Raw genomic sequence first — 25,546 nt, 5'->3', positions numbered from 1 at the left:
CTAGCATTTTATAGCCATTTAGTAAAAGCCCAGCACAAAAGTAAATGTACACAAAATCAAGTAGGTGTATGACAAAAGCCCAGGAAAAAGTACATGTATGTTCTTTGAATGAATACTAAGCAACACAGTAGACATTACTTGTATCATGAAGAAAATCACCAATTTGTGAGGACAGAGGAGCTTGGGGGATGGTGGTTTGGTGAAGCCCCTTCATTTCTGGAATAGAAGTCACACTGACTATTTGTCCTTGGGCCTTTAACTCCTGTCCTTTGTCCCTGATCCTGTCCCATGTGTCCAACAGCCAGAGGCCTGAGCTCTCCTCTGAACTGTCTAATCTACAGTCTCATAAGACTTTATTGCTCATGCCGCCCTTTACTCTACTTTCCAAGCAGATGGTGTCATTAGCTCATAGCCTCTTGCCTCATCGGTCTATGCCATAATTACACTGCTAAAATTTCGTAACCAATATTTCTCTATCAGGATTGCCCTACATTTCCCTTTATAATAGTGACTGAATTTTCTCTGGTCATTCAGAATATCATCTCAGGATGTTGACAGAGCACTTGAGACCCAACCCACAGCACCCCCCACCCCACCTACTTGCCTGATGTTGTCTATGTACCTGTCTGCTATTTCCCAGCCCCAGAGATGGGTGATTTTTGCCCCACTAAGATTTAGATCGAAAAGGGGATGGGAACACAGGACCCTCTAAGGATATTCCTTTTGCTACCAGTCAGGTTCAAACGTCATCTAATATTGGTCAAAACGTAGCCTCCACTCAGCTCCCTCTTCATGCTCCATATTTCCTGGGCTTAGCAGGAAAGGTGGAGGAAGAGAAGCCCAGGGAGAGGGGTGAAACCCAAGACGTTGGGCATTTTTATTGGGCAAGAATCAAAAGACTGTTCTGGACAAACGGAAGCTGTGTGTGGAAGGGTATTTGTGTAGTTCAAGGCCACCACAGCTATAGAGGCCAATGTCACGTTAGTAGGAACCCTGACCTCGCTCCCTGGGAGAACTGTTTGTAGCTTTCCCCTGTAGGTATTATTCCCTTTTGTCCTCTAGACAGTCCCTGCTCCTACCTCACAAAATTTAACCTTCAGCTTGAGTCTTTGGTTTCCTCCCAGCTACCAGCTCCCACCTCCCTCTCAACCTTTTTCCTAGTTCTGTGATCCCTGCTGAATGAGGCACACAGGGTTTGCAGCCACTGCAGTAAACCTTATGATCATGAGGTAATTGGATAATATTACCACCTTCTCAGAAAGTCTTCAAAATTATCGTGAGGATGTGAGGCATTCCTCCCCTGGCAGGTATCTGTGCGGTCAGATAAGATGGCTGCTACGTTCCATTCCAATCCTGTCATTCGGCCATTCTTCCACAGTGGGCACGTCGTGGAGACACTGAGGGATGGGACAGTCCAAAGCATTCGGCTGAAATGGAATTCCAAACATAGCATCTGCATGGGAGTTTCTAATAATCAGCCCATATATAGTCTGTTCGCAATCAAGGGCTTAGTTAGGTGCCTCTCTTCGTTTTGGCTTTTCTTCCTCCTGCCCTTTAGGAGTTTTAAAAAAGTCAGAGGCATCTTGTAGATGGTGACAAAAGTATTCATTCTCAAAGACAGATCTTGTCACAACCCCATTTTGTCATACATATTGTAAAGCACAAACATTAGCATGTGCGGCTTTATGAGCTAGATACGTTGGGTATAAATCTCAGCTCTGGCAACTTTCAGCTTTTTACACATGAACTCTTTAAACTCTCTCCGTGCCTCAGTCTCCCCTCTATAAAGTGAGAGTTTTAACAGGATGTAACTCACAGGCCATTGTGAAGAGTAAACAAACAGGGTTTAGAATAGTGCTTGGCAAAAGTTGACAATAAATTATAATTAATAGTAGTTGTAAAAACAATGTTTAGTTTCCGCCTCAGAGTAGTGTGTTTTCCTGCGGTGTCTCTTCTTTGTGAGAACCGAATCCCTTAAATATATTCCAGCACCCTCTGAGTTCTCTGGATCTCTGAAACTGGTTTAGCACAAAGAAGTTTCGGACTAGAAGTCGGAAGACCTGGGAATTTGGGGAGCTTACACACATACATTCACGAACAACCTACCACAGGCCAGTCCTTGCACTAGATTCTTCCCCTGCTCTTTTCTGTATTCTTCACACCAGCTTCACAAGGTGGCTATTATTTTCCCCATTTCGCAGATGAGGGTTCTGAACAGTGAACCGACGTTGCGAAGGAGAAAACAGGGGTCTGTCTGGGACTATTATTAAAATCCCAGCACGTGGTTCTGTGGAGAGTCACTCAACTCCTGTGACCCTTACTTCTCCCGCCTGTAAAGCTGAATTATCCCTGCCGTGTCCATTTCACGGGGTGAGGATCCAAAGAGAGAGTGTTCATGCCAGTCGGCAGGCGGCGGAAACGCTTGCAGGGGTCGGACCACTACCGCAAGTTAGAGAACCACCAGGAAGGCCAACCAGGAGGCGCCCACGCTGTGGGGAGACTCGGGATCCCGCCTTCCTGCGACCTTGGGGGCGGGCGCTTGGCTGAGTGGCAGGAGCGTAGGCCAATAGGGATGCGGAGGCGAGGGGGGCAGGGACTCGGGAGCGGGCTAGGCGGCGAGAGACTCGCCGCCGCAGTTTTCGGCCCTGCCCAGTGTTTGCTGAGCGCGCAACTGTGGGCGCTCATCATCTACCCTGCCTCGTGTGAAGAGATGAGCAGAAAGCCGTTAGCGAGGACAGCGGGTTGCTGGCGAAGTCACGAAGTGGATGGCTTAGCCTGGCTCAGGGGCTCTAGAATCCGGGTGTGTCTGGGCAATTGGTGGTTGTGATAGCCAGGGGACCCCGGCCTTCTGAGTCCACTGTCATTCCTGAATGTCCCAGGGGCTGGGAGCTGCGGAAGGCAAGAGAAGGAGCAGGGATGATTTTCCTACAAGAAACACATGTGCTGTCATTCCAAGAACAGAGAGATTTGGGGAAAGAACACCTTGGTTCTCACGTTTCCATATGATCTATTCACTTTGCTTCTTACTGTTGCCACCACCATTCTCTCACATGTTTCTTTAATCACCATAATTCTGACTGGACTTCCTGATCCAAGATTTGCCTCTTCCTGTCAGGCCCACTGAGACCCACAATGATTGGTATTAAATGGTCAGGACATTCCCCTGAGTAAAACCTTTCTGTGATTTCCCACTGCCTTCAAGATAAAGGCCTAAGGTTGAACTTGGCTTTCAGGGTGACAGAGGTTCTAGCCTCCTGCCCCAACCCCATCTCCAGACACTTTCCACTCCTTTCCCCATTAAGGGTTTGTGAAATTAGTAAAAGAATGAGTTCTTTCTAGAATTAGTCAGCAGTATTGTCAGAATAGAAGTCCTCCATAATTTGAAAAACGTTGTGTTCAGTAATCACCTGAAATGGAGAAATCAACTCTGTCTGGAATCCAAGAAACCTCAAATCTAGTTCTTGCTCATCTGCTGATTTTACTATGTAATCTGCCACATGTTGCTTCCACTCTGTGTTACTTTATTCATAAAATAGTGACAGTGAAGTAATGTCTTCTATTCTTTCTTTTTTAATATTTTATTTTATCCTTTTTTTTGAGAGACAGCAAGCGCACAGGCATGCAAACAAGCAGATGAGGGGCTGAGGGAGAGAGAGAACCTTAAGCAGTCTCTATGCTCAGTGTGGAGCCCAAAGTGGGGCTCAATCCCAAGCCCTGGGATCATGAGGTAAGCTGAAATCAAGAGTCCACGACTCAGTTGACTGAGGCATCCAGGCACCTCATGTTTCTTACTCTCTTATTTTTACTTTTTCAAGGTACTTCAAAGATAAATCTAACAATACAGGGAAAAGGACTTTATAAATTCAAATTATTAACATATGTCCACTATATGGATATATACACCACTAATTACCTTTAAAATAGTTTTCTGGGTCATATAGAATCTGTACTTTATATACATTATGTAATACCTAAGGTTTCTCTTTATATCAGGCACATATCAGATTTAAAGCACCCCACAGATACCTTTTCCTATGGCTGGATCTAAGGAGCAGGCCTGACCAATAAGCCTTGTCCACTTCCGCTCGCTAGTTATTGTACTTAACAGAGGGACCCAGAGAAAAGGTGAGATAGAAGACATTAACAAGAGTCTTCGCTGGATAAAATAAAGGTGGTTCTGTCTTAAGAAAACCTTGAAAATTAATTCTTTTTGTGCAACATGTAATGATTGCTTTCAGAGGAATTAGAATCGTATGTAAAAATATTAGAATGTGGGATTACGAGCTGTTGTAGGTCCTTGCTCACTCTATGTTCTTAATCACCTCATTGTCTCTGCCTTCAGTGCCCTTTCCAAATCTGGGATACATCTCTCCTTCTCTTCCCCCAGCCTCCTAACATATATTTTCACTTAGTTAACTATCAGAAGGTATAATAGATAATGAATGAATGAGTGAATGAATGAATGAATGAATGAAGAAATGAAAGGGTGATGGGTGGAGGGTGGAATGGATGCATGGATGGACACCAATGGACATGAAGCCGGAAGATCTGGGTTCTCGTATGGATTAACACAGCAACCTTTTGAAGTAAGTAGACCAGCAATATTGGTTCTATTTTACAAATGATGAGATGGGAGGTTCAGAAAGTGAAGTGACTTGGCAGAAAGCACACTGTTAAAAAGTGACAAAACTGAGTTTAATTTTTACAAAATTTTTCTTCTCACAACATAATCATTCTTGAAGGTAAGAAAGACTTAATTTCCACATTTTAGGCTGAGAACAAGCTGCCTTTAGAGAAAAGAACATTTATATGCCGGTCTCCTTCACCACCTCCTCCTCCTCTAACCAAGTGATTTCAGAGGCCAGCCGGTACTCACAGGCTGATTTTAAAGGCAGGTCTGGAAAGTGACACCTGTTAAGAACATGGTAAATAAGAACTAGACATAATGAGATTTAAGCCCATTTTGGCACTGACTTCTAATGGAAGATTCGGTACAGTTCTCTGCTTATGAAAGGAACCTGTTTCCATGGCAGAGGAGGAACTGAGGGAGGAAAGAGAGGAAAAAACTGGTAAAAATGTATTTTCTCAGACTCATTTCTCCAGATACACTTAACAATTCAAAGGGCACAGGCAGTTCAGTGACAAGGAGTATGCCAGTAGGTGAGCTCTGAGAAACAGAATAACTCATAAGATGTCATCCAACGGACAAGATAAATGAGGAACTTGGGCTTGGAAAGGTCTTACTGAGCTCGTGAGCCTGCCCTGTGTCACTTAGTGTGGCTCACATCTCTTCATTTAAACTGTGAAGCTAGACTTCCTGGGTTTTAAACCCCTGCTCTACCACTAAACTAGCTCTGTAATCAGGGCATGATTCTTAACCTTTTTGCCTATTTGCATCTGTAAAATGGGGATAATAATAATTAACACGTCCCGTCTGGCATATTGTAAAGGCTATTGTTACTAACACCACTGCGGCTGCCTCTTGATCATTGAAGCGGGGCATACACTTTAAGAGAGTTATTTGAAATTGCATTAAAAATGGAGGAGGGCATCTGGGTGGCCTAATCAGGTAAGTGTCTGATTTTTTATTTTGGCTCAGGTCATGATTTCACAGTTGTGAGATTGAGCTCCACATTGGGCTCTGTGCTGGGCATGGAGCCTACTTAGGATTCTCTCCCTCTCTCATCCTGTACCCCACCCCCTCTTGCAGGTGCACACTTTCTCTGTCTCTCTCTCTCAAAATGAAAAAAAAAATTTTAAGGGAGAAAGCAGTAGTGAGATCACCTGGGGCACTCTTACACATTCTAGGCTTTCTCTCCATCTCCTACCTCCAACCTTCTGGAAATGCAGATTCTGTAGGTGTTGGGTAAAATGTAGGGTAAAACTTATTTTGAAAAAGCATATCTAAAATGCTTTCTTTCATTTTATCCCTCAACCTAACATCCCACTGGAACCCTACTCGAAGGGATTTCCCTGGAGGATAAAAGATATTTTTACTGCATGAGGATTACCAGGGTAGTATAAACGTGGGCAGGGTATGTACATATTATTAAGTCTATCTCCCCAGCTAGATAAAAATCAGCCTAATTTAGGATTCAATCTTCTGCTGCATTATGAGAAGCTGATGAGCCTGCCTCAAAGTCACAGATGATATTGTCATGATGGTACTCTTTCTGGAGAAACCAAACCCTGGTGATGTAAAGTTTGGTCATCTAGTATTATATGCCTTGGGCTGCAACCAACTTTTTGTAACTTATTGATCTATGTGGACCTCTTTCAGGGTTCATGCACATAGCTCTAACTTTTTCTTTTTTAATGCCTGCATAATTTTCCATATGATATAATTTCCATGCTTTCTTAAGTCATTCCCTATTGCAGGAAATGCAAATTGTCTGCTACCATATTTTAACCATCAAGTATTATGCTGCAGTAAACACCCTTGTGTGTTACTTGGGCATTTTTTTTCTTTCCTCTTAGGATAGAATCAGAAAAGGTAATGGTTGGATCACAAAGTATATACATTGTTAACTTTTAGATGATACCACCAAAAAGGTTGAACTCTTCACCACCGCCCCTCCCATGAGCTTCTCCAGCATGAGACTCTTATGTTTACTGTGGGAAGGGGCAGCCTGACTGGGATCCACCTTCAAGTGGATACAGTTGTGAGAATAACAAGACTATGATTTATGGTTTATAAGGTGTTTTGGATTTTATGGATTGGCTAAAACCTCTTCAGATCACATACTACCTTCCCGTTTCTGACCATAACTGAGTCTGTGCTGTGCCTGAATTCACCCCCCACATATAGTCACAAATATCAACCTACCTTCCTTACATGTTTTTAGTTTTGTATGATACCTACTTGAGGGACAAAGGGAGTGGGCAGAAGCAGGTGCAAAAAAAGTGCAGTGGCAGAGATTAAAGGAATTGTGCTCAACCCAGGGACCACAGGACAGAGGTCAGATGACAGGATATAATCAATTTCCTTATTTTCATGCTCAGAAACATTTTCAGCTTAATAGCCAATGACTTCTATAGCACTCTTCTGTAATCTGCTGCAAATCCAATGGACTCCGTGTTGTCACACTTCATCAACTGTGTTATAATTCCCAATAACTGGCACACAATTGATGTGCTATCCCTGAAAAGCTGGCCCCAAAATAAATGGCTTCAGAGGTTATAATGATAAATCAGAGGCATTGTGAATGGATTCTGAAAGTATTCTAAGTCAGTACAAATCCTCCCTGGAATCCAATTTGGCTGGTTCATTACCAGTTCCATCTCTGACATGCATAAAGGTAATAAACAATATTGTAAAGATGTAGATGAGATCAGCTTCTGTGACCTAATGTTTCTGTTGAAGAGAGAAGTACATGTTGTTAAAATGAGAAAAACGCACACAACCCACTGGCAATAGATTTTTATAAGCTTCATTCTGAACAGGAATCATTTGTGATTTTATTACCTTGGAGACAAAGACCTGGCTGCTTCTGCATTTTATTGTGGCTTAATTAACCTCTGTGCACAGAGATCTGGTACACCTACTCCTCGAACTTAAAAGGTGCTTAAAAAAACTGAGAGCCACCGGCTATTTCTGATAGATTCAGACCGAGATTCTGAGAGAGTATATAGCAGTAAATGCAAAAGTTTCCAGGACCAGGCTCTGGGGAATAAGTTCTAGCAAGTTACCTAACTTCTCTGTGTCTCAGTTTCTTCCATTTGGAAAATGGGCTGATAGTAGTTTGTACCTCATTTCTTTTAAGGGGCACTAAAAAGAATGAATAAATAACCAAATGAGAGAGGGATATGGTCAAAGAAGGAAAAGTTTAATTAATAAATCTAACCTTAGAGAAATCATTAAGGATTGTTGAAGTTCGGCTGTCTCTTCAGGTTAATAAATCTCCATGGAAGTGTTAGAATTGACTGTATAGTACTGTGTTTCTGTTCATGGCGTTTGGAGTTGGACAGGCCTGGGTTCAAATTCTTGCTTTGCCACCTCATAGATGTGTGATCTCAGGTTCTTCATTTACCTTACGGGGATTAACTAGAGGACTGTGTGTTACACAGTGCACACCCAATCAAGGGTGCGAGGCATGGTCCTGTGTGACCAAGTAAAGATTTTGTTTCTGTAGTACTGAGTTATCATTTCAAACATAAATAATGATCCTATACAGGTGACATAGCTTAGAGGTGAGGACCCTGGATCCTGGACCTGGTAGCCTGGTCAGATCCCAGTAGTACCCTGTACATTAGGTGTACCCTTGGGGAATTTGCTGACTTTCTTATGCCTCAGTTTCCTTATCTGTAAGTGAATACAGTTAGGGTACCGGCCTCAAGGGGTCCCCATGAGGACTAAAAGGTGCCCAGCTCACAGTTAACACGAGGTTAAGTGTTAGATGTTACCATGCGCTTCTGTGCAGAGGTGGAGAAATGATTGGGAACCAGGTAGAACACTTCCTACATTTCAAAAATTAGAAATCCCTACCATCTGCTTCTTCCTTCTGATTTCATTACTTGCCCCTAAGACCATTATGCAGAGAATGTTTTGGTTAACTGAGAACCACGGTTCACACTTATAAATTAAGGTTTTCTATTTAATCATGTGCACTGCCTTCGCAGATGTATAAAAGGGCAGATCCAACGTGGTGGGGACTGAAACTTACATAAGATGGAGGCCCTCTTGATGAAAAGGAAGGCAAATCACAAATACAAAAAGAGGCACAAGAGAGACTATTTGCTCATGATGAGAAAAGAGAACACACCAAATCACTGGGTTCCAGCCAGTCCTGCATGGGAGGTGAGTGAAACACAGATTCCAGGCGCCAGCCTGTGCACAGGTTGATGGTCTAGGTGGTAAGAACAGCAAATGCAGAAGAGACAGAGTGGGCGACTGCATCGACAGTCCTGTCCTGGGACAGAAACCAATAAAATGAAACGCACTAGCCAATAAAGGAGATGTATTACATGTAAACTAAATGCAACTTATTTTTCTTTTTTAAGATTTCACAGATAAAGAACTGTCTAGATATGTCTGAACCAACATTCCCATTTGGGATTGGAAAATACAGTCCTGTGTTTTCTTTTAAGTTCTTAGCCTTCAGCTAGAAAAAGATTTTCCTTCAGATCTTACCTGGATAGAAGTGTGTGTCTGGGGCATGTCAAGACTGCACTGCCTTCTTCCCTTTCATTTCTCCTATGTGCTGAATTTCCAAGTGCTCTGAGGTTGGGCATCCATTTATGAATTTGTATGGTGAGTCTTGACCTCCCCACCACACACACACACACATTCATCTCTTCTCAATATTTTGTCTGGACAATTTTGGAAGACCTGAGGGTGTTCTAGGAAGTATTATCCTATGCACACGACTCCTGGAAGGGAGACAAAATCTGTCTATCACTTTCTCTCTCATTTCTTTTTATTTTTTGTCCTCCTCACCTATCCCCATGTCCCTCAGCATTCCAAAATCCTACACAAATACCAAGTTATGAAATCACTTTCCAATTAGAAGCTCTGAAATACCCCAAAGCATTAATAAGTAATGATGATGGAATTTTGGATACAGCGACAGGAAAGAGGAAGCTCAATAAGGGGGGCTGCAGGAAGGATCGGCTTCCAGGCACTTGCCAAATGACTCAAAAGCCATGCATGCCCACTTCTTTTACTCACAAGGGCATTGCTGCTCTTGGAGATAAGCTAATGCCTGCACTGGGCAGTGCACCTGGGCCAGCTCTGCTGGACCCAGAGAGTGACATGCTCACACCAGCCTGTCCACACCTCTTCCTCTGCCAGAAACTAAAGGACATCAAGGAATGTGTGGGTTCCATTGTGGGTCATCACAGAACTAATGCTTTCTGAAGTTCAGGGACAAGCAGAGAGGTAGGAACACATCTGGCATCAGGTCCTTCATGATAAATAAGACTTGACTCTGATGAGTGAGTTGGAGTTCCAGCTTGTTAACAAATGTGTTTAGTAGCCGTCTACTCAAATATTCATTCAACACACAATTCCTAACACATGCCCATATTTTATAGGTAAAAGATACAAAGAAAAAGTTTACCAGTTTAATGATAAAAACATACAAGTATGCCACACATAATATAGTATAATGTGATAATTGCTGTAACAGTAGATCAACAGAACCTCAGGGAAGCCAAGAAATAGGAATGATTGTATTTTACATGTGTGCACACGTCTATGGGGGGTTCTCAGCCAAAGCAGGGAAATGTGATTTGTTTCATATGTAACCCAAGGATCCATATGTCTTCTGATAGTATATCCCCTTACCCGGTAAGAACTAGTTTCCCCTTCCATCTTCCCATCAGGGTCACCTTCTAGGACACTTTCAAAAACCAAGGTGACTCTGATGACTTTTCCTTTAAGGAGCTTCTCCCCTAGACACAGAACAGCATGGTCATTTTGTTGTTGTTATTAAGTCAATCTGGTTTTGCCCCCCTTAAAGGTGAGAGGTGGAATAAAATGAAGTCATACATATCTAAGTCTTTCATGGAGTCCCCTTACCCAAGAAGGTGTGGGGATCAATATGGAGGCCAGGAGGACAGGTCCCAGAGACTGATGGCCGGGCTAAGTTCAGGTTTTGCAAATCTGTCAGTCAGGGGCTGTGTCCTGGGCAGACTCCTTGAATCCTACCTCTCTTAAGTACCATAGATTTCATGTTTTCTCTTGTACTTCAAGGTTATGATTCTAAGCCAAGAAAGTAGCCCTGAAAGGATCAAAAGGCTACTTCAACAAGGCAGTCTCTAGCTTTTGTGTGGACAGCAGCACAGCCATGTGGGCATACCCCTTCTCTCCTTGCCAGCTCAGTCTGGCCAAGTAACCTGGCCATGATGCCTCAGATAATTCAGAATGAGAATTAAATGAAGATTAAAAAAACAAAGAAAAAGAAAATCTTACTTTGGCGTAAACAATCTAAGCAATGTGAAAAAACAACTTTTAACTTCATATGTGTTTTTTTTTTTAAATTTAGATCATCCAGGACCTAGGTATTTTTGAATGTCTTCTAGTAATTTCTTTTTTTCCTTCTTCTCCAAGAGACTATGTATAGCCCATCCTGAGGGCTATGGTTTTGGTCCCAGTGGCTCTGTCAGTTGGGCTCCACCATCATGATGATGCATCTGCACCTTTGCTTTCATTGTCCCCTCATGGCAGATCTGTGTGAAGCTTTCTTGCTGGTCAAAGTCCCCTTCCCCAGCACTTGGCAAGAAGGGGTTCTCCTCTGAGGCAATGCTTGGGGTCAGGCACAGTAGTCCCCGGGCTGCCTCCACCACCGCACAAGGCCAGGGACCACTCTGGGTTGAGTGGGTAAGAATGTTCACGGTAGTACTTAGCATCTGGGCTGTAGTTTGGCATCTGGGACAGAAAGATGAAATAGAGCAGTCCTGAGCAGGAGGGGGCACATCAGTGGTGACTCAGAATGTGTTAAACACCACCTCTGAGGGAAAGGGGACAGGGAGATACGGAGAGCGAGAATGTCATTGCTTCTGAGCTTTAGGAAGTCACCAACAATTCCCCTGTTGGAGAAATGAGTGCAAAGAAAGAAGCCTAAACCAGCAAGAGGCAATGAACCCAAATTTCTGAGACTGATAGGCAGCTCTTCCTGACTTGAAGCCCGCAGCCCTGCCCCCAGTCCTCACAGACTTCCCCTTTCCTGAGCTCCTATCACACTTTCCATCTTATTACATGTTTTGGCATTTATACCATACTCTCTCTTCTGTTGCTTCTCAACTATGGTTTCATGTTTATACATGATCTCTTCCCAACTTGAATATAAACTCTTAGAGGGCAAGAACATGCCCAATGCTGGCAAAAGGTATGAATGAAACCAATTTTTAAAACTTGTAAATAGAAGTGGGGTACCTGGGTGGTGCAGTCAGTTGAGTGTCTGACTCTTGATTTCTGCTCAAGTCATGATCCTAGGGTCATGGTATGGATTAAACCCTACATCAGGCTCCATGTTGAGGATGCAGCCTGCTTGGTAGTCTCTCTCTCTACCCCTCTCCCCTGCTCTCTCTCTCTAAAATAAAAATAAATAAAAATAAAACTTGCATATATAAGAGACACAATATAATTAAGTTATATTGTGCATGGAAATAAATTAAATAATAAGTATTGTAAATAGGCAACCTGGCACTATAAAAAAAGCATTCTTTACCTAATTTCCTGGTCCAGAAACTATTTTTTAAGGATTTTAATAACAATAAATCTTAAACACACACTCAAGTAGAGAAAATAGTTTAATCCCTATATAACTGTCACCGAGTTCAGAATTTTCAAATTTTTACCTCTCTCATTTCATTCATTCCTTTTTACTGAGAGTAATTTAAATTTTTTTATCACAAATTCCATTTATGTTACTTATCTTTATGTACTTCAGTATGCATCTAAAAAATATGGACCATTTTTTTCATTCATAGCCACAATGTTTTCATCAACCTGATTAATATCAACTTAAAATTAACAATTCCTGGATATTCTCTCAATTTCCTTGATAGTTACCAAAGAGCAAGAACATCATTTAAAAGAAGGCCTCCGTCTCAGCCCATCACAGAAGGTCATGCTGGGAACTGACAAGAGAAGGCGGCAATTAAAGTCAAGGTCAATTCTTATTTGGCCATACTAGCCAAGTCTGACAATCATAGTCACAAGCTCAAGCAGGACTGGCTCACAGTCCAGCTTTCTGGAAAGGGGCTGGTGGGTCCCAGACAACTAATGCTGTGTAGAAATGTGTATATGTGTGTCCAGCACAGTGGCCATCTCTGGGGCATGGAGGTGGGAATAGATTTCAAGGGGGTGTGATGGCATTTAGGAGGGCTACAAATTTAGATGGGAACCTTTAATGGAAATTCAAAATTTCTTTCAACTGTAAATATGGACAACATACCATAGAAGTATTAGTATCTATAACTTTGTCACCAATAGAAATGAAAATATTTAAAAAAATAAAAAAAATTAATATCACATTACAATTGTTGTAGATGTCATCAAATTTTGTAAATACCTATTATTATTTTGAAATAATGTTAACTTTTTCCCAGCCCTAGATCTTGTTATGTTCAAGAAGAAAGCACACATATTACTATATCACGAGTTTGTTTTGTTTTGTTTTATTATTTAGGTAACTACATTTTGATACATTTTATTTCCTTTGTATGCCAGCGCATTTTATTAAAAATTTTTTTTAATGTTTATTTTTATTTTTGAGAGAGAGAGACAGAGCACGAGTGGGGACGGGGCAGAGAGAGCGGGGGAGAATCAAAGCAGGCTCCAGGCTTGGAGCTGTTAGCACAGAACCCAGTTCAGGGCTTGAATTCACGAACCATGAGATCATGACGTGAGCAGAATTCCAAGCTTCACTGACTGAGCCACCAAGTCACCCACCATGCATTTAATTTTATACGTTTTAAATCCATATTCTGGGAAAGAGTCCATAGGCTTCACCAGAGAGCCAAAGGAAAGCACGGCACAAAGAGGAAGGTGAGGACACCAGAAAGCCTAAGAGCTGAGATGCTGTGAGTGATGTTTAGGGGCGAAAAGGGAATTACCTCTTGACTAGGTCATCAGGTTTTTGAACTCTGACCATAATAACCAGGGATGAAATATCAGCCCCTATAAGGAGTCCGGAAGTTCCTGCAAGAGCCATACATACGAAAGCCTGTCTCCAAAACGACGTTTCTTCAGTGCTGGCATATGAGTCACAAACTTTGGCCAGCAATTGTGAAAGAATGCTCTAAGTCCTCCAGAGGCAGAGTACTATAAAAATCTCAAGTATTAATAGAATTCCTCCCACCGTAAGGCTGTGGCTCCGCCCACGGCCTTCCAGGCAACATGAGGGGCATCCTGCCAGGCTGACTGTGTGGAGGACCAAGGAGACAGCTCTCCGCTCACAGTGTGATGCCAATACTGACTGTCGTGAATGGTGCAAGAAGGAGAGAAAGTGATTTGCCTAAACTCCCTTTTCTGGAAAATGGGAACAATGCCACTTGCCACCTACCTCGCAGAGTTTTAAGTCAATCATCATGGTGTTATGTTAAATCCGAGGAGTGTCACATTATCATAACATGAAAAGCTTACCAAGCTTTGCTAAAGGCAGAGGGTTTTTAAAAATAGCCAGCTATTCCTGGGACCACATAGATCCATATTCTTTATCTGCAAATTCACCAACCTTATTTGCTTCTCACTGATTATGACAATTAGGATTATGCAGTGAATTGCATATAACTGCCTTATTCTGTAACCATATATTGAAATTTTCCAGGCAAGGAAAAAACTCTTTGGCAGTTGTATTTGCTTCCTATAGCCATAGCAATTTATCAGCTCTGGAATTTCACATTCACATCTGGTGTGAATTTTGGCAGGAGGATGTTAACAACCATCAGACGTTAAAAACGGCTGGCGACCATTCACTTTTGCTCCAAACTGGAAATAACCCAAATGTCCACCAATAGTAGAATGAATTAAATAATTTTTAGTACTTGCCTACAAGGCCATACTATATGGCAGGGAGAATGAATCAACTATTGCTAATTGGCAGCAACATGTATCAATCTCACAAATATAAGGCTGAGGGAAAGATGCCAGACAGGAAAGAGTACACACTGAATGGCTTCATTTACGGAGTTTATAAATGTCGGTTTATGACTAAGCGAGCCTGGGGCATTTGAAGTTAGAGCAGTGGATGTCCGTGGATGGCAGGTCGTGACTAGAAAACATGAAGGGATTTCTGGGAAGTTAGCACTAATTCCTTTTCATGACTTGGGTGCTGTCTACTAGGATGCACTCATTTTGTGAAAATTTACTGAGTTGTATGCTTGTAATTTGTATATGTTTTATACTTCAGTAAAAATTCAGGCTTAAATAAAGACATGAACAGGGCCTCCCAATTTTTTCAAGACATCTTCATCCAGAACACATACCTGTTTTGAGAATTGGTGATATTTTAAAATAATGTTAAGAGGGGCACCTGGGTGGCTCAGTCGGTTAAGTGGCTGACTTTGGCTCAGGTCATGATTTCACAGTTCATGAGTTCAAGCCCCACATTGGGTTCTGTGCTGACAGCTCTGAACCTGGAGCCTGCATCAGATTCTCTCTCTCTCTCTCTCTCTCTGCCCCTCCCCTGCTCTCTCTCTCTCAAAATTAAATAAACATTTAAAAAATTAAAAAAAATAATTTTAAGAAGCCTGAAATTCTCAATTGGGGTTTTTGGTAACATGCAAATCACCAGAAAATAAGCTATCTTGACCATCCACCCCTGAATTGGGTTATCATTCTTTTTATTGAGATATCTGTTCATCTTAAATGATAGATATCATAAAGCCAACTGTGTTCCAATGACTTGTTAGAGTGGCCGTGACTGGGACGGCCTTATCGGGAGCTCCTCCGTAGCAGGCAGCGAGGTGGTGTAATTTCACCCTGGCAAGGCCACCAGCCAGGTCGATGCTCTGTTTCCAGGGCAGCGCATGCAGCAGGAAGAAGGGGAAACTTCCATTTGGTCAGCACAGAGGAGGCCTTTTTCCCAATTGGTGGACCTAAGTGGGTATCAGTTTAGAAGGAGGATGAGGCAGGGATGCAGCTTGCTCTCGTCCCCCACAGGGACGAAATCATCACTGTTGATGCAGGGCAGTGTCCCTCCCTCCTCCAGTTGCCTACCTTCTGTTTTCCCTGTTTTTACACAGGAGAGCCTTTGGAACCATCTCTTTTCTTGTACGTCTCTCTTTCGTTCCACCCCATGCTCCAGAGCAGAGCTTAACTGGTTACTCAGTAGAGATAAAAAGTGGGAGCCCTGCTTAGGAGCCGCTGAAACTCGGTCCCTAGGATTGATGGCTAGGGGGAACTTCATAAACACTTGTTCAAAAAAGGAACTACAGATTCCTGGTATTTCCTTTGACCCTTTTACATTTTTGTCTTTCCCTTATTCGGGGCCATTTGTTCGGGTCATCAGTGCGGTACAGTGGAAAGTGAGCGGGTATCCGTGTTGGACAGACCTGATGCCGGAATCCTGCCCATCACTTGTCACTTTTTAAACCCTGGGCAAGTTATTTATCTTCAGTTTCATTTTCCTCAACTGTAAAATCGGGATGATACTATCTTCCTTGCAAGGACCTAGGGAGGATTATATAAATAAAGGTATATGGTCCTAACAGTGTTCGCACACAGCATTGCACATTTATTCATTTTTTTTCATTCACGCGTTTGATAAACAGAATCCTGGAGAGGGATGCAGTCATAATCCACAAATGTAGAAAAGCTTTTTTCGTTACGGGCATTATAGTAGAAACATATGCTGGGTTATCTATCTATCTGTTCATCATCTTTTAGCTGTCCAGATCCAGTCTTTTCTCTTTACATGTATGTGATGGTTCTATCTGTATCCATTGTGATAATATCAAATACTATATGTGTTTGCTATTATTATTAATGATAATATTATAACTCTGTATATACAGAAAAATGTCTATCATTATATACATTGAGATGTATACATGACAATTATTTCGAGGGCATAAGATTTGAAGTGGGATTTTCAATTTCTCCTTTCAACTTTTCTACATTGTTTGAAATCTTTAGCAGTGGTTAACATTTTCCAAAAAATTAAAATAGGAAAAGACGGGGCACCTGGGTGGCTCAGTTGGTTAAGCGTCCAGCTTCGGCTCAGGTCATGATCTCACGGTTCCTGGGTTCGTGCCCCGCATCAGGCTTTCTGCTGACAGCTCAGAGCCTGGAGTCTGCTTCGGATTCTGTGTCTCCCTCTCTCTCTGACCCTCCCCTGCTCATGCTGTCTCTCTCTGTCTCTCAAAAATAAATAAAAAACATTAAAAAATGTTTTTAAATATGAAAAGTTTTATGAACTAAAAATTTTGAAAATCTAGAGAAAATGGAAAAATATTACATGCCAAAAGTGGTACAAGAAATAGGGATTTGAATAAACAAATAAGTTTTAAAAAAATTAAGTGACAATTGATAACTACCCCCTCTCAAACCACCGCAGGCCCAAATGGGTTTTCAGGTGAGTTCTATCACAGTCTTGAGGACCAATAAATTTTTATCTGCATTCCAAGTTATTCCAGGAGAGACCAAACCAAAAGCTGCAAGCTCATTTCATAAACTTGGTATAAATGAGATGAACACAGTATAAAAGGAAAGAAATAAATGTATCCCCTTTTCTCTGAGGCAGCTAGGTGAAAAGTCTTCTGAAATATTAGCAATTTGATTCCAACAGTATGTTTTAAAATAATACAGCTTGATCAATTAATGGTTAATCATCAGGGATTTTGTCAACATAATTCAGAAAATTAATAGATAAAAATTTAAAAACTTATGATAATCTCAATGGGTGCAGGAAAAAACATTCAACAAAGTTTTTACTTATTTATGATAAAAACTCTTAGCAAACTAAGATTAGAAAATGATTTAATTCCCTTAAATGGATGGTAGTTATATTCCAAAACCATTTTTACTTAATGGAAAAAATTTAAGGGCATTCCTGCTGAGGCTGGAACAAGAGAGATATTGTCCAAAACCAACTCTATATTACAACCAACACTGTAGTGCTGGAAATCACGGCCAGCACTGAAGAAAAGAAAGAAAGAAAAGAATTAGAAAGAAAGAAGCAGAATTACCGGTTTTTGCAGGGGATCTACTTTCCTACTGAGAAGAACTAATAGAATCAACAGGTAAACTGTAAGACCTTGACGGGCATATGATCAAATTATGAGAGCATTTCCAACAGCAAACAACTAGAAAATGTTATTTTAAAAAGGCAAGGTACCATTCACATAGCAACAACTGAAAAATGTTGGATAATTAACTTAACCAAGATGACATAAGGCCTATTTGAGAAAACTCGAGAGTTCTTTAAAAAAATTTTTTTTAATGTTTATTTATTTCAAAGAAAGAGAGAGAGAGAGAGAGAGAGAGAGACAGAGACAGAGACAGAGCATGAGCAGGGGAGGGGCAGAGAGAGAGGGAGGCACAGAATCTGAAGCAGGCCCCGGGCTTCAAGCTGTCAGCACAGAGCCCAACACTGGGCTCAAACTCATGAACCATAACATTATGACCTGAGCTGAAGTCAGATGCTTAACCAATGAAGCCACCCAGACACTCCAAAAACTTAAGAGTTCTAATAAAGGACATAGAAAAAAAAAAGAAAAGACCCAAGTAAACGAGTAACATTCCTTGTTCTTGACCCAGGGGACTTAAAATTGTAAAGATATCGACTCTCCTCACATTTATCTAGTAAATACAATGTAGTTGCAACAAAACTCCAGTTAGATCTTTGAGATCCATGATAAATTTATTTTAAAATGCATCTGATTTGGAGGCAGTGGAGGACTTTTTAAGCAAAAACTTCCAAGAAAACCCCATGTGGGATAAAGTTGATTAGAGAGTACTTCAAAGTTAAGGATTTATGTTATGCAAAGGGAACATGGATAATGTTAGAAACATACCTCAAAATGGGAGACGAGCCTTTACAATGTGTCAGCTGGATAGGGGATTCCCATCTAGAATACGGAGGAACATAAATCAAACAAGGAGAAAAAGACAGTGACCTCAATAGAAAAATGGGCAAAGTATATCAACAGGCAACTTACAGAGCAATGCACTCAGAAAGCTACCACATCATAAATACCTCAGCAAGCCGACATAACAATGAGCTATAATTTTATACCCAGTTGACTGCAAAAGTTCCAAAAGCTGAACTACACTCTGTGTGGGTTGGATATGGACTTAGGTTCTGCTGGGAAGAGTAAGGACCAGCACAGTGATCGGAAAGCACAATCGGTACTACTCAGGCAAAGTAAGAACACCCATGTCCTATGGGCTGGTAAGATTGAGAGGAGGGTAAGGAAAGGAGAGTAGAGAAAACAACAAGGCTTTTGGCTTAATTGAGTTGGTAGATTCAGGTGACATTACCCAAGATAGAAAATGAAGAAGGAGGAAAAGCTGGTCTGGGGGTAAAGATGATGTTTCCCAATTTGGATCTGTTAACAATTTTGTTAAGAATTATGAACTCAAGAGGATACCTGATGAGAATAGTAGACACTCATTGATATTAATTTCTCCCCCATCAAATAAGTTCCCTTTTCTCTCTGTAAAGGAAAGATTGCATCTTATTTTGTAATGTCCTCCAACTTACATGCTATTAGTTTTGTGTTGATCTGACCACTGTTTCCGTCCCCCCCTTGTCAAAAATAAAAGAATAAATAGATGACACTGATTTTTTAGATCATCACAACTTTTAAGCTGTTGTTAGGAAGTGAGTGGGAAGATGCTCCTACTTTCTCCAAGTCACCAAAAGTCAGAATCCTCGGGCATCTTGGAAAATGCTTATTTATTTATTTTGAGAGCGGGGGGAGCAAAAGGAGGGAAAGAGAGAATCCTAAGCGGGCTCCACACCCAGTGTGGAGCCTGACCCGGGGCCCAAACTCAGGGACCATGAGCTGTGACCTGAGCAGAAAACAAGAGTCAGCTGCTCAGCCCACGGAGTCACCCAGGCATCTTTTGGACCTATTTTTTAAAGTGAGGTAAAGAATGGTTAAAAGGCATCAGGTCAGACTAAAAAGCTCATGTGTTTTGGTACCAGAAAACCTGAATTTAAATACCAGTTCCGCCATGAGCGAGCCATGCAATTTGGGGGAAGATACTTAGCTTTCCAATAAATGGAACTAATAAAAATTACTTTTTTGTAATGTTATTAGGGTTAAATAAAATCATATAACTCAAGTGTCAGACACATAGTAGATGTGTCATAAAGGCTACTATTATTAATCATTAACTTTTTCATACCATTGACAACCCTTATCTTCAATTATTCTGAATTTCACAGAATAGTCTACATTAGCACTGTCCAATGGGAACACAAGGCAAGCCATCTATGATGTTTAAAATTCTTAGTAGCCATATTGAGAAAGTAAAAAGAAACAAGCCAAATTGACTTTAACAATATACTTTAGCCCAATATGTGAAAACTATAATTTCAACATGTAACCAGTATGAATGTTATTAATAAGATATTGTACATTTTTGGTTTTGTGTTGTTTTCAATATCTGGTGTGCAAGCTATTATACATAGAACATAACCTCAGTTCTGATGAGCCACACTTCAAATGCCTAAAAATCACATGCGACTGTCAATGGTTACTGCGGTTAAATAGGTCTGGATACAATGTTTTAAGTCCTGCATTATTTAAACATTCTCTTTAAAATCAACAAGTGTGGTTGATTCTCTGTATGGTTCTCAGATAGTAAGAGTTTGTCTAACAAACAGCATGGCATTTCCCCCCACCTCAGTCATTAGAAATAGACTCTTTGGAATAGTCATTAGGCAGTTAGAACTCCTGGGTGGCTCAGTTGGGTAAGAGTCTGACTTTGGCTCAGGTTATGATCTCATGTTTGGGAGTTTGAGCCCTGCGTCGGGCTTTGTGCTGACAACTCAGAGCCTGGAGCCTGCTTTGGAGTTTGTCTCCCTCTCTCTGTCTGCCCCTCTCCCACTCGCATTCTGTCTTTCTCAAAAATAAAAATATAAATAAACATTAAAAAAAGTTTATAGAACTTCTGGCAAGAGGTCTTTGCAAATCTCCCCCCTTTCCGTCCTGGCGGCTGGATGGCCTTGGAAGGACCCCATGAACCAGTCCACAGTCCACAGAGCAGTTTTGGCTGCACTTTGAAGGGCTGCAGATTTTCTGACTGTTCTAGAGGTTCAGAATATTAATTCTAAAAGAAATCTTATTCCCTTCCAGACCTGGGAATATCCAAACCGCAGTAGCCATTAAACCAATGGGAAGGAAGGAGTCAAGGTTTTCCATCTGGGGCTCACTCACGTTCCAGTGCAATCAAGCAGACCATTTGTCCTGTTTGGAATTAGTTTGGAATGAGACAGAGAGGAATGAAACACACGTTACATAAACTGACAGTAACCACAAACTGGATAAGAGAAGTATTAACAATACTTGAAACAAATGAAAATGTATGAAATTATTACCTTTCCCTCCACTATCTAATGGAATCCCGGTGAGAGGGTGACTGGGTGACTTCTCTCAGATCCATTTTAAGCCTATTATTCTCTTGTTTTAGAAATAATTATGTCAAGAACTTTTTTTCCTAACTTGTGGTACAAACACATAACATGAAGTTTCCCGTCTTAACCGTTTTGAAGCATACTGTTCAGTAGTGTTAATTATATTCACATTATTATGAAACAAATCTCCAGAATTTTCTTGAGCTGTAAATCCAGAACTCTGTCCAGATTCCATGAAAACTCCCTCCTCTCCCGTCGCCCCCCAGCCACCAGACAGCCACCACTCCACTTCCCGTTTCTGGGAGTTTGCCTGCTCTAGACACTTCATATAAATGGGATCAAATACTGTCTTCTTCTGACTGGCTTATTTCACTCAGCGTCATGTCTTCAAGTTTCATCCACACTGTGGCAACATTCTTTTTAAGTTTAGTTTTCCAGATTTATCCTTTTAAAAAAATGCATTTGACTTGATTCACCAAACTTTTATTAAGCAACACCTATATCCTACATGCTTTATCTATTTTCATGTTTAGTGGCTCGAAAACTGGAATCTTCCATCTCAAGTTAATGTAGCCATGGTTGGGACTTACTGCAGGGAGCTCTGAAGAACGGGCCAGCGGATACATCGCATTGTGTTGGATTTAAGTTCCCTCCATGCTCCTCAGCAAGGTGCTTCATTACTCTGGGTTTTCTCACTCTCCTAGGGGCTGATTCAGGTTCACAGATTATGAGGAATATAGGTAAAAGTAAGCACAGAAGACGTGTGTGGCCTTGAATGAGGTGGAGATCAATTCGTAAGCTCATTATTTCATTCTCAGTGATCGGGGTGGCTCACCAGCGATAGAGAGGCTGGCCAATGGCACAGAACCCCACATCACCAGATTCTGGCCCCACCCTCTGTCTCCCCAGTCCCAACACTTGGTATCTCCAGAGCAGCAGGGAATGCAATCCCGCCATGTGCATCTTAGCTCAAAGAGAAAAGGCACAGAGCTCCGATGTGTGATTCCCGGCCTGAAAAGAACCAAGTGTCTTCTGATAAACAACACTTGAGGGTTTTTTTTTTTTTTTAAATGAAGGCATTAAACTGACCTTCTTTTGAAAGGGGCTAGACAGGGTAAACAGGAGAGGTCTTGTTTTCTCTTCATCCTGGAAAAATAACATTTCTCCCTTTCCAGCTCAGTACAGTTGACTGAATTGGAAAGGAATCTATTTTCTCTGGAAAGATTTATTTGCCCAACAGTCGTGTTTTTGTATATGTGTGTGTGTTGGCAAGAGGCGATAGATTTTTAGAACAAGGGTCGTCTTGTTCACAGTTTAAAGGGGCCCAAAAGTTGACTAAGGAATTGAACATTAGGGAAAGCTTTCACAGCATTCATTAATGCTATGTACAGACTCTCGGCACATCTATGGTTGGTCTGGGTGTTGGGACAGGGAGGTGGGGCAGTGACTCGGTGGTACCACTGCACTCATCTGAGAACAGTTAGCAATATCTCTACCTTCTTCACCTCAATCTCAAGACATGTGACAGTCAGGGTCTGTAGGAAAGCATCTGCCTTTCTAGTTGTTTCCAACAAAGTTAAACAATATTTGAATAAAGCCATGTGGACAAGTGAAGCGTAGAATTTCCTCCTTTCCCCACAACCAGACTTCTTTCCCCACCTGAGGACACATGTCCCAGGATCAAGCAAAGAAGATGTAAATTCCTTTCTGGCCAAATCAGAGATAAGATGTAGGAGTTATTAGCTGTCCCATTTTCCTCTCACCTCCCCCACTCATCTCTACACAGGACAGGTATCACGCTGAAAATTTGGGAGCAAGTATGTTCTACTTTATGAAGAATGGATTTCACACTTTTAATTTTCTCATATTCTATACCAGGCATTAATATCATATAAAATATTAATATATAAAATAAAATTATGTACTTTGGGATACTTTTTTGACATTTCTTTGAGGAGGTGGATGACCTACATCTGGTCAATTAAAAAAAAGTTGAATATATATATATATATATATCTCCTAACACTAGAATTGCACAGTACCTTAAGCTGATGGATCCTTTCCCTTGTTCTGTTTGTTTCTTTCTTTCTTTCATTCAAAGTCCCTGTTTGCTGAACTCAACTGACAGTTAGATTTTGCACCAGTGACTTTTCACTCAGCTGGTCTTTGCCTTGCCAGGTGTGGCTGGCCAACATAAAGAAGAAAAAAGGTGTTTTTCCTTTTAGCAGGAACATTAAAACTTTTCCCACATTTTCCATCACCCAGTGTCTGTTTTCAGGGAAGCGCAGATCAGCAGAAAACAGGAGTCTAAGATTGCTTCTTTATGGATGTTGGCTCTCAGCCTCTTAGTGCATTTAATTTAGCAAAGTCCACATCATGAAACACGGGCAAAATGTAATTTTTCTTTGATGGCATGGTTTCCATGAGGAGAAATTGGATGATGGTAATGAGTCTGGTGTTGCTGGAAGACTTCACAGAGGCTGGGCACCTTCCTCTAGTACCCAAGCCCTTCCCAGGGGCCGGCTGCACTCACTGGGCCAATCGGCCATCCCTTTAGCAAGTGTATACCTTCCTGAGGCATTTTTAACTTTTACCAATACCTTTCCATCATGTGCCTAAGTCCATGTACCTGGCAGAATTGGAAATTTCACCAGATCCTAGCGTGTTCATTATTTGCCTGGTTTGAAGGTAGTGGGACTGAATCTGAGCTAAATGGGTTTCGTACTTGCCTTCAAGCAGCCCAGCACAGCGACTCACAAAGACTCAGCAGGCTTCTCTGGGGAAGACCAGAAGTTTTCCAGGGTAGGGTCCAGCTTTTCTTCTTAATCTCTTCTCCAGATATCTACCCAACGCTTGGTGTTAAATAAATATTAATTGGAAATGCTGACCACAAGGTAGCAGAAATAGAAGAGAGGAGAGAAAGATGTCAGCTCGCTGCAGGTTAGCAAAGGATAAACCAGGGCTGATAACCAGTAGAGCTGGACCTGATTTTCAGTCTCTAAGTTACTTTTGTAGGACTTGCAGCCAAGAGAAGCTTCCAGGCCTCTCTCTGCCCTGATCCCTTCTCTGATTAACCTCCAGTGGCGCCCCCTCTACTCTGCCCATCAGTCCTCCTTCAGCACCCTTCCTTTCCCACTCCAAGGTGCTGAGAACCCTCCAGGATAAGTGCTTCCCTTATCTCACATCCTATCTCTTCCCTGCCCCCTCCCCCCCCCCCCCCCCCCCCCCCCCCCCCCCCCCGCAGCCAAAGGCCTGGGGATGGGGGAGGGGATTAGAAGCAGGAAATCTCTGGGATGGGGTATTATGCAGCTGGTTAAATCTTGCCCCCAGGGATTCCACATGTAGGACAAGAGACAGCTGCCTGAAGTGGTAAGAAGGAGATTTAGGGATGTTAGCACTTGCCACCTAATTGGCAAGGTGGGCTGTTCACAGAGATGTGTTCTTCCCTTGGGTTGTGGATAAGCTGAATGTAACAGACAGGGAGAAAATGGACTATCTCAGCAGCTGGCTTCCGAATTTCTCCTATCTTGATGAACCAGCCTGATGTGAAGAGTTGAGCAGGAAGGTTAGGCCCCAGGAATGTTATGGAAGGAAAAAAATAGAAGAGAGGACTGAATTGCTCCTTAGAAAACAATGAAACTGTAATATATTTTGCTAGTGAGGATGGGCATAGAGTGTTGAACTACAAAGTAGTAGATCTCAGTTGATGGAAAAAATATTTATGTCATATCATCTTTAGTTGTTTCATTTGTTTGCATTGGTATGATGTAAACTCCTCTAAGTAAAGCATAAAGTACATATAAATTACAATAAAGTACATATAAAGACTGTGTGTGTGGTGTGTGTGTGTGTGAGAGAGAGAGAGAGAGAGAGAGAGAGAGAGAGAGAGAGATTGAGAATTGAGGGATCCTTCTGGGTTTTCTACATCCAGATCCACATGTTAGAGAAAGCCCACAGCAGACAATGAGATGATACACAAATTGAGACTCAGAGTCCATAAACCAATGGAAGGAAGTGGAATTTGATCAACAGTATCAAAATGCATATCTCAAAAGACAGATTTTGTTTTTCTCTGATGCCTTGGTTAAATGAAGAGCACCTTTAATAAAGTAGGGGAGAGGAGTGGGCAGCCATTTACTGACTTGGTTTGATCTAGCAGTATTACCTGGGAAAAGACACAAATGAAAGGAACATTTAAACTTCTATCTAGCACTTTGACCCTATTGAAAGAGATCCTTGCCTTCTTTCACAAAAATATATAGATCACAGATATATGGAATCATCCAAAAATGTTGTCACGAACCCAAATTTGACAAAAGCCATAGAACATATGAATCCAACATCTAGAACCAGTTACCTGGACTTGAACCCCCTTTACTTGTAGGTGACCTTATACAAATTTCTTAATCTCCTTGTGCTTCAGTTTTCTCTTCTCTAAATTGAGGATAATTATAGCCTCTAGTTCATAGAATCCTTGAGAAAATGAAGTGAGTTTGGGTGCAGAAAGCACTTAG

Source organism: Suricata suricatta, chromosome 4 (assembly GCF_006229205.1).
Source record: "Suricata suricatta isolate VVHF042 chromosome 4, meerkat_22Aug2017_6uvM2_HiC, whole genome shotgun sequence".
In the NCBI taxonomy this organism is placed as follows: domain Eukaryota; kingdom Metazoa; phylum Chordata; class Mammalia; order Carnivora; family Herpestidae; genus Suricata; species Suricata suricatta.
This window is presented reverse-complemented; position numbering follows the sequence as displayed.